Source organism: Schistocerca cancellata, chromosome 8 (assembly GCF_023864275.1).
Source record: "Schistocerca cancellata isolate TAMUIC-IGC-003103 chromosome 8, iqSchCanc2.1, whole genome shotgun sequence".
Taxonomy (NCBI): domain Eukaryota; kingdom Metazoa; phylum Arthropoda; class Insecta; order Orthoptera; family Acrididae; genus Schistocerca; species Schistocerca cancellata.
Window position 1 is genome coordinate 590165912 of NC_064633.1, and position 13497 is coordinate 590179408.

Genomic DNA, 13497 nt, shown 5'->3' on the forward strand with positions numbered 1-13497 from the left:
AATAGGTTGGAAATGCTCACAAATTTGTGTTTTTACGTCATTACAGAGTTTTTGACATTTCGATTCAATGTTATGTAACTCAGTAGTTAAATCTTCACGTGTTTGTTCAAGTGTGGTGTCTAACTTTTGAAGCTTTTGCTGTGTTTGTCTCTGATTTTGTTCCATTGTGTCTAACAGTTGCTGTGTTTGTCTCTAATTTTGTTCCATTGTGTCTAACTTTTGAAGATTTTGTCCCATTTGTTTCTGATTTTGTTCAAGCGTTGTGTCTAACTTTTGTAGCCTTTGTCCCATTTGTTGCATTAACTGTAATAACAGTGCACTGGTGTCTGAAACATGTTCCTCAGTGCTTCGTCTTCGGCCTGGAATGCCACTGGAGTAAAATTGTCTTTAGTGATGAGTCTTGCTTCGAATTGAGCCCCGATGACCAGCCAGATTCCTACTCAGCTCAGAAAGTTAGGAGCGTTATGGGCAGTTCCCTGCGACCTATTCGGGATCCTGATGATCTGACCTGCCCAATGGATAGAATTTGATACGTTATCCCTGAGAAGGGCGTGCAACAGGTCACTCAACCAGTGACAAGCCAAATAACAACCTGCATAAGGGCCAGAGATGGATCAACACATTATTGACCACCTGCTTAATTTGTGAAGCTTACGAGGTGCCGGGGTGGAGAAGAGTTTGCACCTCTTTCATTCAGACGAATTTTGCATGAGAACGAGACATGCACTCGGCCCCTCCTTATCTGCCAGATAATTAATTATGCACACAGCGGTAACGGAAGGAAATGATGTTGGTCTCTGCTAGTTGGTAAAATAAGGAGTGCACACTCACGACAATGTAATAAAAATCGTAATCTACTCAAAAAAAGAGAATTTTATCATAATAAACAACAGGAAACGGGATTCTGCCTATATCTACGAAATTATATGTGGATTAAATATTACAATGAGATTTATTATATATCAGAACATAAATGCACATGATTGTCGACAGCCGGCCGGAGTGGCCGTGCGGTTCTAGGCGCTACAGTCTGGAGCCGAGCGACTGCTACGGTCGCAGGTTCGAATCCTGCCTCCGGCATGGATGTGTGTGATGTCCTTAGGTTAGTTAGGTTTCATTAGTTCTAAATTCTAGGCGACTGATGACCTCATAAGTTAAGTCGCATAGTGCTCAGAGCCATTTGATTGTCATTACACACACAGTAGGTTAAAGGATAAGGTATACTGAAATATTATGAGAATAAGAGTTGGCTAGAGAACAAGGGGCTCCTACTCTCTATGATGCAATGGATTGACGATAGTGATTGGAGGTCCTAATGAATCGCATATTAATCTCTCGCTTATATAGGAGTATCGCAATTAGTAGTGAAAGCTCAACTGGGATCACATGGAGAAACAAGCAAGGTGGACTTGTAGCAAAGCGAGCGCGAACGCTGCTGAGGGATTCAGTATAAAATTGATAAGGTCCTGCAATGCCAGAGCCGCAAAATACTGTACTAGTACTGAAATCTGTCCGCAGCTCGAGGTCGTGGGGTAGCGTTCTCGCTTCCCACGCCCGGGTTCCCGGGTTCGATTCCCGGCGGGGTCAGGGATTTTCTCTGCCTCGTGATGACTGGGTGTTGTGTGATGTCCCTAGCTTAGTTAGGTTTAAGTAGTTCTAAGTTCTAGGGGACTGATGACCATAGATGTAACGTCCCATAGTGCTCAGAGCAATTTGAACCATTTGAACACAAACTGCGGCGACACTCAGACGTCTCGCAGGTCGTTTCGCCCTGCATACAACAGGCGAAACTCGACCGACGTCAGTCGTTCCGCCAGGCGCTTAGGCCTATTGTACGAACCCCAAAGAATTCAGGGAAGTGCAGCCCCCAACCAGAAATGCCGTGCGCCGCGTCCTCCGATGCTTGCCTCGGACAGGCTACCCATGGAACTAAACCAACATGCAGGGGAATGAAGTGAAAAGTAGTTTTTGAGCTCTCAGTACAAATACATTCATTACAATAAACTTATTCCGTCTGTTACTACCGTGCAATGACATAGAACATTAATGAAATTGATGAGGAGACATGCAAAAGAGGGCATGGAACCTCTCAAGCTTTTCCTTCAAATAACTCATCCAGTTTTTCTGAAATTGTTATCATTTGTTTGTCAGGACATGTACATTAGATCTACCAATATCCGTCCAATTCGGATCATTCCATCCTGGTGCCTTCATTCTTTGTCTTAAAGTGTAGTTCATCCTCGAGCGCCAAGTAGTCTGAGCTTCGTTTTGGAGGTAAATACCTTGTGAAGTTAGGCTTTCTGCAAGCCGGCAACACTGCCCCGTGCCATTGCAGTCTGTTAGTCACACACTTGTTCTAATAAGAATACTCGGCGCTGTTTACGAGGGCAGTTCAATAAGTAATGCAACACTTTTTTTTCTCGGCCAATTTTGGTTGAAAAAACCGGAAATTTCTTGTGGAATATTTTCAAACATTCCCGCTTCGTCTCGTATAGTTTCATTGACTTCCGACAGGTGGCAGCGCTGTACGGAGCTATTAAAATGGCGTCTGTAACGGATGTGCGCTGCAAACAACGGGCAGTGATCGAGTTTCTTTTGGCGGAAAACCAGGGCATCTCAGATATTCATAGGCGCTTGCAGAATGTCTACGGTGATCTGGCAGTGGACAAAATCACGGTGAGTCGTCGGGCATAGCGTGTGTCATTATCGCCGCTAGGTCAAGCAAGACTGTCTGATCTCCCGCGTGCGGGCCGGCCGTGCACAGCTGTGACTCCTGCAATGGCGGAGCGTGCGAACACACTCGTTCGAGATGATCGACGGATCACCATCAAACAACTCAGTGCTCAACTTGACATCTCTGTTGGTAGTGCTGCCACAATTGTTCACCAGTTGGGATATTCAAAGGTTTGTTCCCGCTGGGTCCCTCGTTGTCTAACCGAACACCATAAAGAGCAAAGGAGAACCATCTGTGCGGAATTGCTTGCTCGTCATGTGGCTGAGGGTGACAATTTCTTGTCAAAGATTGTTACAGGCGATGAAACATGGGTTCATCACTTCGAACCTGAAACAAAACGGCAATCAATGGAGTGGCTCCACACCCACTGCCCTACCAAGAAAAAGTTTAAAGCCATACCCTCAGCCGGTAAAGTCGTGGTTACAGTCTTCTGGGACGCTGAAGGGGTTATTCTGTTCGATGTACTTCCCCATGGTCAAACGATCAACTCTGAAGTGTATTGTGCTACTCTTCAGAAATTGAAGAAACGACTTCAGCGTGTTCGTAGGCACAAAAATCTGAACGAACTTTTCCTCCTTCATGACAACGCAAGACCTCACACAAGTCTTCGCACCCGGGAGGAGCTCACAAAACTTCAGTGGACTGTTCTTCCTCATGCACCCTACAGCCCCGATCTCGCACCGTCGGATTTCCATATGTTTGGCCCAATGAAGGACGCAATTCGTGGGAGGCACTACGCGGATGACGAAGAAGTTATTGATGCAGTACGACTTTGGCTCCGACATCGACCAGTGGAATGGTACCGTGCAGGCATACAGGCCCTCATTTCAAGGTGGCGTAAGGCCGTAGCATTGAATGGAGATTACGTTGAAAAATAGTGTTGTGTAGCTAAAAGATTGGGGAATAACCTGGTGTATGTCAATGCTGAATAAAACAACCCCTGTTTCAGAAAAAAGTGTGTTGCATTACTTATTGAACTGCCCTCATACTTTATAAGCCACTGCCAAGTCGTTAATCATTGCTCGCGCCGATGAATACACCAAAACAATCTAGGAGGCAACATTGTACTGATGTTCCTGTAGAGGACTCTTAACAGAATCAGTATATTTTGTTAATTAATCTGAAGAAAACGCGAAAGAATTACGGCAGTTCGTCTGCCTGGCTCATTTTTAGTTCATATAACGTTTGCTATTCCCTTGGGATCTATTCCGCAGTACTGCTGTTGGTAGAAGGGGGTTGCCGTATACAGCGTATACAACTCATGGATGGTAATCACGAATAAGAAGGGCAGCTACGAGTAACGTCTACGGTTTCTTGTCACGAAGGTCATTTGGAGGCAACAAGTTAGGAGCTGACGCGCGGTACTGTTTATTATGCCCCAAACTTCTGCTCTGCGAGTCGAAAACAGCGCTCCCAGACGAGACGCGTGACAAGTACTGGTTCTGAATAGCGAGCAGCAAACGAAACTCAACTCAGGGACAAACTTTCTGATTGAACTAGCTTCCTTGTTGTACTGTCCCATGGGCGTAACTTGTCTCTCATACGTGCAACAAAAGGCTCCTAGATTAGTTCATTTATTTCCTCCCTTTGTTCCTTGTTTAACTATTTTGCTCGTTCGTTACTGCAGTCAAGTAGTAAATTTAATGAGTGGCAAAATGTTTTCGTCAAGTACGTAGTGATGACATTAACTGAAGAAAGCTATTTAGAAAAAGCAATATGGAGCCAAGATCGGAACACTGAGAACTGGAAGCAATATGTAGCAGCTAACGGAGTAGATGAAAATATTGTTGGAAGGGGCTTAGGAGTAGCTGAAGACGAGGTGAGGGTTACAGTAGACAAGATTTCCTTACTATTAGCCAGCCCGAGAGGCTGAGCGGTTCTAGGCACTTCAGTCTCCAACCGTGCGACCGCTACGACCGCAGGTTCGAATCATGCCTCGGGCATGGATGAGTGTGATGTCCTTAGGTTAGCTAGGTTTAAGTAGTTCTAAGTTCTAGGGGACTCATGACCTCAGATGTTAAGTCCCGTAGTGCTCAGAGCCATTTGAGCCTTACTACTTGTAACAAGCTTTGGAGTTCAAATCATGGTAAAACTCTTGCACCTCGTACACTACTGGCCATTAAAATTGCTACACCACGAAGATGACGTGCTACAGACACGTAATTTAACCGACAGGAGGAAGATGCTGTGATATGCAAATGATTAGCGTTTCACACAAGGCTGGCGCCGGTGGCGACACATACAACGTGCTGACATGAGGAAAGTTTCCAACCGATTTCTCATACACAAACAGTAGCTGACCGGCGTTGCCCAGTGAAACGTTGTTGTGATACCTCGTGTAAGGAGGAGAAATGTGTACCATCACGTTTCCGACTTTGATAAAGGTCAGATTGTAGCCTATCGCTTATGCGGTTGATCGTATCGCGACATTGCTGCTCGCCTTGGTCGAGATCCAATTACGGTTAGCAGAATATGGAAACGGAGGGTACAGGAGGGTAAATCGGAACGCCGTGCTGGATCCCAACGGCTTCGTATCACTAGCAGTCGAAATGACAGGCATCTTATCCGCATGGCTGTAACGGATCGTGCAGACACGTCTCGATCCCTGAGTCAACAGATGGGGACGTTTGCACGACAACAACCATCTGCACGAACAGTTCGACGGCGTTTGCAGCAGCATGGACTATCAGCTCGGAGACCATGGCTGCGGTCACCCTTGACGCTGCATCACAGACAGGAGCGCCTGCGATGGCGTACTCAACGACGAACCTGGGTGCACGAATGGCAAAACGTCATTTTTTCAGATGAATCCAGGTTCTGTTTACAGCTTGATGATGGTCGCATCCGTGTTTGGCGACTTCGAGGTGTTTGGATGTGTATATTCTTCATCACCTGGCGTGATGGTATGGGGATGCCATTGGTTACATGTCTCGGTCACCTCTTGTTCACATTGACGGCACTTTGAACAGTGGACGTTATATTTAAGATGTGTTACGATCCGTGGCTCTACCCTTCAAATGGTTCAAATGGCTCTGAGCACTATGGGACTTAACATCTATTGTCATCAGTCCCCTAGAACGTAGAACTACTTAAACCTAACTAACCTAAGGACATCACACAACACCCAGTCATCACGAGGCAGAGAAAATCCCTGACCCCGCCGGGAATCGAACCCGGGAACCCGGGCACCGGAAGCGAGAATGCTACCGCACGACCAAGAGCTGTGGATCGCTCTACCCTTCATTCGATCCCTGCGAAACCCCACATTTCAGCAGGATAATGCAAGACCGCATGTTGCAGGTCCTGTACGGGCCTTTCTAGATACAGAAAATGTTCGACTGCTGCCCTGGCCAGCACATTCTCCAGATCTCTCACCTATTGAAAACGTCTCATCAGTGGTGGCCGAGCAACTGGCCCGTCACAATACGCCAGTCAGTACTCTTGATGGACTGTAGTATCGTGTTGAAGCTGCATGGGCAGCTGTACCTGTACACGCCATCCAAGCTCTGACTCATTGCCCAGGCGTATTAAGGACGTTATTACGGCCAGAGGTGGTTGCCGTGGGTACTCGTTTCTCAGGATCTATGCACCCAAATTGCGTGAAAATGTACTCACATGTCAGTGCTAGTAAAATATATTCGTCCAATGAATACCCGTTTATAATCTGCATTTCTTCTTGGTGTAGCAATTTTAATGGCCAGTAGTGTATGTAAGATACATAAGACAGGCGAAATAACCTCAGACTCCGGGAACAATGTATGACTTTCAATTCCAAAGAAGGTAAATACTAACGCCAACATTATTTTAATAAAGCTTGCTCACAAAGTACTGAAACAAATTTTTACAGGAGAATGGAGAAACTGGTTGGAGGCTGACCATAGGGAAAGGACAGTTTCGGTGTCGGACGTATCTAGGAACACGTGAGGAAATACTGGCTGTCCGATTTATCTGAGGAGACAGACTGGAGAAAAGTATAAGTACGTTATAAAATTAGAAGACTTAGAAAAAGGTTCTCAGAATGTTGACAGGAACACCCTGTTTGAAATCCTGAAGGTAGTAGAGATAAAACACATGAAATGAAGATCACTGGAATGAAAAGGATTGTGTCTTGTAAAGTAGCTGTAACACGAATATAGGCGAAAGGAAAATAAGGCTAATGGAATATAGTCAAAGTAAATCAGACTATGGTGAGAGAAAAGATTAGAAAATGATACACTAAAAGTAGTAGAAGAAATAAGCTGTTTCAGCAACAAAATAACTGACTATGAAATAGGAAAGACAGACCGGAAATTGAAATAAAGCGTTTCTGAAAGAGAGAAATTTGTTAAAATCGAATGTGCAAAGAATTTTTTTATGTACGTATTTATCTGGAAGCGTTCGTACAGAAGAGAAACGTGAATGTTAAGCCTTTCAGACAACGTGAGAACAGAAGCTTCTGAAACGTGATGCTCCAGAAAAATGCGTCCGCAGCTCGTGGTCGTGCGGTAGCGTTCTCGCTTCCCACGCCCGGGTTCCCGGGTTCGATTCCCGGCGGGGTCAGGGATTTTCCCTGCCTCGTGATGACTGGGTGTTGTGTGATGTCCTTAGGTTAGTTAGGTTTAAGTAGTTCTAAGTTCTAGGGGACTGATTGTTGTGGCGTAGCAAGACAGCCACACCACTCGGAGGTAGCCGAAAGGCACGCGATGTAATGCAGACGGGCGTGAATTCTGGAACAGGATAACTATTGAATGGTAGCAAGAAAAGTACGTAGCTTCTAATATACTTAACTTTAATGTATCCTTTGGTATACAGCAATCTTCATGATACAAGTGAGACTCATTAAGATACATGCAATGTTACAAATGGCGCCTTGCTAGGTCGTAGCCATTAACTTAGCTGAAGGCTATTCTAACTGTCTCTCGGCAAATGAGAGGAATGCTTCGTACGTCTAGTCGCTAGCAATGTCGTCCGTACAACTGGGCGAGTGCTAGTCCGTCTTTCTAGACCTGCCATGTGGTGGCGCTAGGTCTGCAAGTACTGATGGCGGCGACACGCGGGTCCGACATGTACTAATGGACCGCGGCCGATTTAAGCTACCACCTAGCAAGTGTGGTGTCTGGCGGTGACACCACACTGATGACCATAGAAGTTAAGTCCCATAGTGCTCAGAGCCATTTGATCCAGAAAAATGCTGGCGCATTAACATTATTTTTAGTGTATGGCGCCATAGTCACTTTAAATTTGTTAAAGTGACTCATTTGGCTCATTGAGCTGTACTTTTATTCTGAGATGAACACTTGATGTCGTAGTTCAGCAATCGGCTAGTTTTTCCCCATGGCTGCAGCAAGCTACCTGGCGACAGGAAAACCATTAACTCTGTGGCAGCTACAAGAAAAACTAGAAACGAGTATCAGGAATATAAAAGATCTTCCGAGCCGAGTCGGAGATTTTCTCTGCTCGGGAAGCGGGTTGTCCTTATCTTCGTATCGTCATATCTGAAGCGAGAAACGCCTGCACAGCGCCACATGATAAGTCAAAGCCTGTGTAACTTCATACCAGGGTGCGGCTCGGTTTGAATTGTCAGAAAACACTCATTTTTTCCACTCTTGACATTGGGGATGGGCACTCCCGAAATGCAATTGTACAGGGTTATTCTAAATGATGGACCCATTTTCAAAAATTCGTATGAATTCAATAAACAAGATTTATACCGGTGAAACGAGGAAGTTTCAAATATTTTGGCGGGCGGCGGCGGACGGGCGATGATGGTTTCAGAAGTGACCAGTAGAGTTCGCGCGGTAATAGGGTCATCAGTTGTCAGTGAAATGGCGACAGTGGAGCACAAGGTTTTCTGCGTTCGTGAGTTCGCGAAAAGTGAGCCGTAAGTTTGTAACCTCCCCGCAGATTTAATGATAATGAAGATGTGAGCCAAGTGTAACCTCCCCACAAAAAATATTAATAATTAAATGGAAATGGAGCCAAGCGTAGCGTCGCCACAAAAATAATAATTAAATGAATTTTTTTAAATATTGTAACCTCTGAACAAAATTAATCTTAATGTAACCTCTGAACAAAATTGGCTCCGATTTATAGTCTCTGTGCAAAGAATGCATTCACACTTAATGTTCCCACAAAATTCTTTTCTCATTTAATATCAAGTTCGAAATAGGAAAATTCCTAAACACCAAAAATAATAAAAAAATGTTCTGTAACCTGATAAATTTTATGAGGACAGCAGCGCTGACATTCGGCCCTGTATTCTGAATTAAAAAAGCAAAAATTCTTACCTCAATAAAAACCGCAATTATATCTGCTCTTAAATTGGAATTTTTCGACACAGCTTCGTGCAATGCTGGTGTATATTTTTTTTATTATTGGAAGGAATTGATCGTGGATTTGAAATATTCTTTAAATTGAAATGAATGCTTTTCTTTAAAAGAGTTGCTTTATATTATAAAAATTATTATTGGGGCGTTTCTTTGAACAAATTAAATTACAATTAACATACGTTATTAAATATACGCAAGGCTGCTTCTTTACCTTCTACAACAATACTCATCCTCCAGAGTCCTGACATAGACGCGAGCAGAGCACACAGCCGACGCATGCCGACTCCCGCCGACTAGCACGGACTAGCACGGACTGACGACTACTACTGTCTACTGACTACTACTGTCGACTCGCGCGGTCAAGCGCAGACTAGCAACAGCTAACGATAAACTACTCTCTGGTCAGAGATTCTGGCATGCCTCGCCCATAGTCGGCAATGTATACGTCTTTCAAGTTGCAGTGCAGCGGCAATTTCGTACCAGATTCGGTATTCAACCGCCAACTCGCAAAAGCATTAGCTGTTGGTTTAAGCAATTTAAACAGAGTGGGAGTGTGTGCAAAGGAAAAAATGACAGGCCGACCACGTGTGTCAGAAAATCATCTCCGACGGATTCAAGAAAGTTTAGCGCGCAGTCCCATTAAGTCTACAAATAGAGCCAGTAGAAAACTTGGAATACCCCAACCAACTGTATGGAAAGTTCTGAGACGGCGTTTGCTGTTCAAGACCTACCGATTACAGTTTGTGGAGGCTCTCAACTCAGTAACAAAGAGAAGCGGCTCTCGTTTTGTGGTTATGTGCTAGCAAAGATGCAGGATGACACATTTCTACAGCGTGTAATTTTTAGCGATGAATCGACGTTCCACCATAGTTGAAAAGTCAGGACACAATGTTCGCATATGGAGTTTCAAAAATACGCATACGCCTTTGCAACATGAAAGAGGCGCACCGACGAATCAACGTGTTCTGTGCCGTATCCCGTACGAAGGTTTATGTACGATTTTTCTTTGCGGAAAGAAGTGTAACGGGAATCACGTACCTGGACATGTTGGAACAATGGTTGTTCCCTCAAGGTATGGAAGATTCCCAGGACTTCATTTTCCAACAGGATGGAGGTCCGCCCCATTGGCACCGTTATGTACGAGGCTTTTGTGAACGAATTCTTTCCTCAGCGCTGGATCGGTCGCAGGGGACTTGAGGACCTGGTTCAGCACTTCTGGCCAGCGAGGTCCCCTGATCTCACACGCTGCGACTACTTCTTATGGGGTTACGTGAAGGAAGCTGTTTACGTCCCGCCCCTACCAACCACTCTGAACGATCTGCGGAATCGGATCACTGCTGCCGCGCACTCGGTAACAGCAGATACGCTTTCGCGTCTGTGGAAAGTGTTTGGCTGCCGCGTCAATGTTTGCTGTGCAGCCAACGGTGGCCACATTGAACACTTACAGCATTTATCACATTTCTAATTGTTGTGTACATAGTTCCGCGTAGTCAGCGCGTACACAACTTTCCCACTAGAGCGCGCCCCGCTAAGCACAACAGCGCAGGCGCAGCGCTCGTCCGTCTCCGCACTACGAGAAGGCGCTGTCTTACAGACGGACCAAATTCTGCTTCCGCCGATCCGCGTATTAATATGTAACGCAGCCAATGAGATTGCTGCTAACGTAGAACCTTTTCTCCTCGCGGATCACACTCGCGCAGTGATACCTGAACGCGCGAGGTATTATAACGAGTGTACAGACCTCCGATTAGTCAGTCTGCATCAGTCTATAGTCAAGTTCAGTCTGTGCCTAATAAGATTATCATATTCCTGTACATGGCCATGAAGATAAATGAATATACACTTTGTCAAGTATCAGAGATATGTGAGAATAAGATTAACATACCAAGACCAAAGGAACTTCAGATTGTCAATTGTGAACAACATCCAGAATCAAGTTAAGTAATTTCTATGATTTTTTTTTATTTTAATAAATGTGTGTGAAAATTATTCAAGTTCTGTTTAATGTTGGTCACCGTCAATCTGCTACTCTAAGCGTGCAAGTGGCATTTCTATAGCCTGACCTAACGGCAGAAGATGAACACGCCATGATAAGACCACGAGACATATTGCTGACGCTCGTCTACTTCGTTAGAGCGACAAGTCAAACAATCTGATGGTGTGTGTACCGAAGGTCTTACAGTACGCACACCACACTAATTATTGAATAATCATTAAGTACTAATTAATCACAAATTATTAAATTTATTAAATTGATATTAAACATTGTGATAAAAACTTTGAGACTTCCTACTTACATTGGTATGAAGCTTATTCATTTTGGAATACTTGAATAAATACAGAGTTTAAAATGGGTCCATCATTTAGAATAACCCTGTAAATATATCGTAAATACTACGAAAATGGCAAGTGCTTGGCTAGTTCAAATGGCTCTGAGCAGTATGGGTCTTAACTGCTGAGGTCATCAGTCCCCTAGAACTTAGAACTAATTAAACCTAACTAACCTAAGGACATCACACACATCCATGGCCGAGGCAGGATTCGAACCTGCGACTGTAGCGGTCGTGCGGTTCCACACTGTAGCGCCTAGAACCACTCGGCCACCCCGGCCGGCAATGGCAAGTGCTGTTGATGTGCTATTTTCACAGAATGGATTGGTAGTCGGGGGCTACTACTGTTATCCAATCAACATACTGTAATCACACTTAGAAAGTGTATTTATCGTGCAAACAAATACGTTTCTAAAAGGAACAATACCTATTGACATTAACAAACTTAAAGTAGGGTAAGTTAGAATGGCAGTGGCGTTTGTTGTACGATAATGGAGCGAGTCGTTTATGAGACATCGTGTTCTGAAAAGTTCTCATACAAATGCTTGTACAGTACCAATGATACCACGCACTAAAGAACACAAATGCATACACTAGTAATGTGGATTCTGAGCAGTAACGAGACAGCTGACCATCACGACTTCTTTTCAAAATGACCATTGGCAGCGGCAATACACACTCCCAATCTGGTATGGATCGACTGCAGCACCCGTGCTTGCGCTTCAGCAGAGATGTCCCAGCAGACTGCACCAACACGTCGTTGCATGTCATAGGATGTAGTTGGTATGTCTTTCAGCTTTCCCCATCGAAAAAATACTACAGCCGTCAAATTCGGGGAACAGACCAGCCAAGGTAGAGGTCCTATCCGTCCAGACCTACAATTTGGTAACAATTCGTGACGACATGGTGTGGTATGTCGTGCACTGTGGGCGGGATAGCCACCATGTTGGTACCACAGGTTCCTCCTAGTCTGCAGAGGAACGTCTTCTAGCAACCGTGGCAGATGATCTGTCAGAAAGCTGCTATAGTTGTGCGTGTAAAGTGTTCCGCTTATAAAAAACGGGCCTATTAGCTGATGGTTCACTATCCCACACCACACGTTCACACTCCGTGGACGCTGACGTTTCACCCGACGAAGGCAATGGTGGTTGTCAGCAGACCAATAGTGCATGTTTCAGCGGTTTACCTGGCTATGATTGGTGAATTTGGCTTCTTCACTAAACACGATACATGTTACACCTGGAGTACTCTGGCTTAATGCCCATGTACGTGAGTTAGTAAAATTCTCATAATCGGACCGGTGCATCTCTTGATGGTGATAGACGTGGTAGGGGCGCAACTATTCTCTTCGAAGAATGCATGGGACACTTGCCTGACTCATGCCACTTTGTCATGCATTTGCGTGGGAGCTAACGTGTGGATCAACTGCAACAGCATTTACAACATTAATTCCCCCCATTCTGTCATCACTTATTTCCTTCTCATACGTTGTCTAGATATTGCACTACCACTTACACATAACTGATTGAAGAGGTTGATAAAAAATTGCAGAGATGGTTGACGTCTATTGGGATATCTTACCGGATACACCATGCAACAACGAACTGCATTGTTCCTACACTCTCCATACACACTACTGGCCATTAAAATTGCTACACCAAGAAGAAATGCAGATTATAAACGGGTATTCATCGGACAGAGATTATAGTAGAACTGACAGGTGATTACATTTTCACGCAATTTGGGTGCATACATCCTGAGAAATCAGTACCCAGAACAACCACTTCTGGCCGTAATAACGGCCTTGATACGCCTTGGCTTTCAGTCAAACAGAGCTTGGATGGATTGTACAGGTACAGCTGCCCATGCACCTTCAACACGATACCATAGTTCATCAAAGGTAGTGACTGGCGTATTGTGACGAGCCAGTTGCTCGGCCACCATTGACCAGACGTTTTCAGTAGGTGAGAGATCTGGATAATGTGCTGGCCAGGGCAGCAGTCGAACATTTTCTGTATCCAGAAAGGCCCCTGCAGGACCTGCAACATGCTGTCGTGCATTATCTTACAGAAATGTGGGGTTTCGCAGGGATCGAATAAAGGGTAGAGCCACAGGTCGTAACACG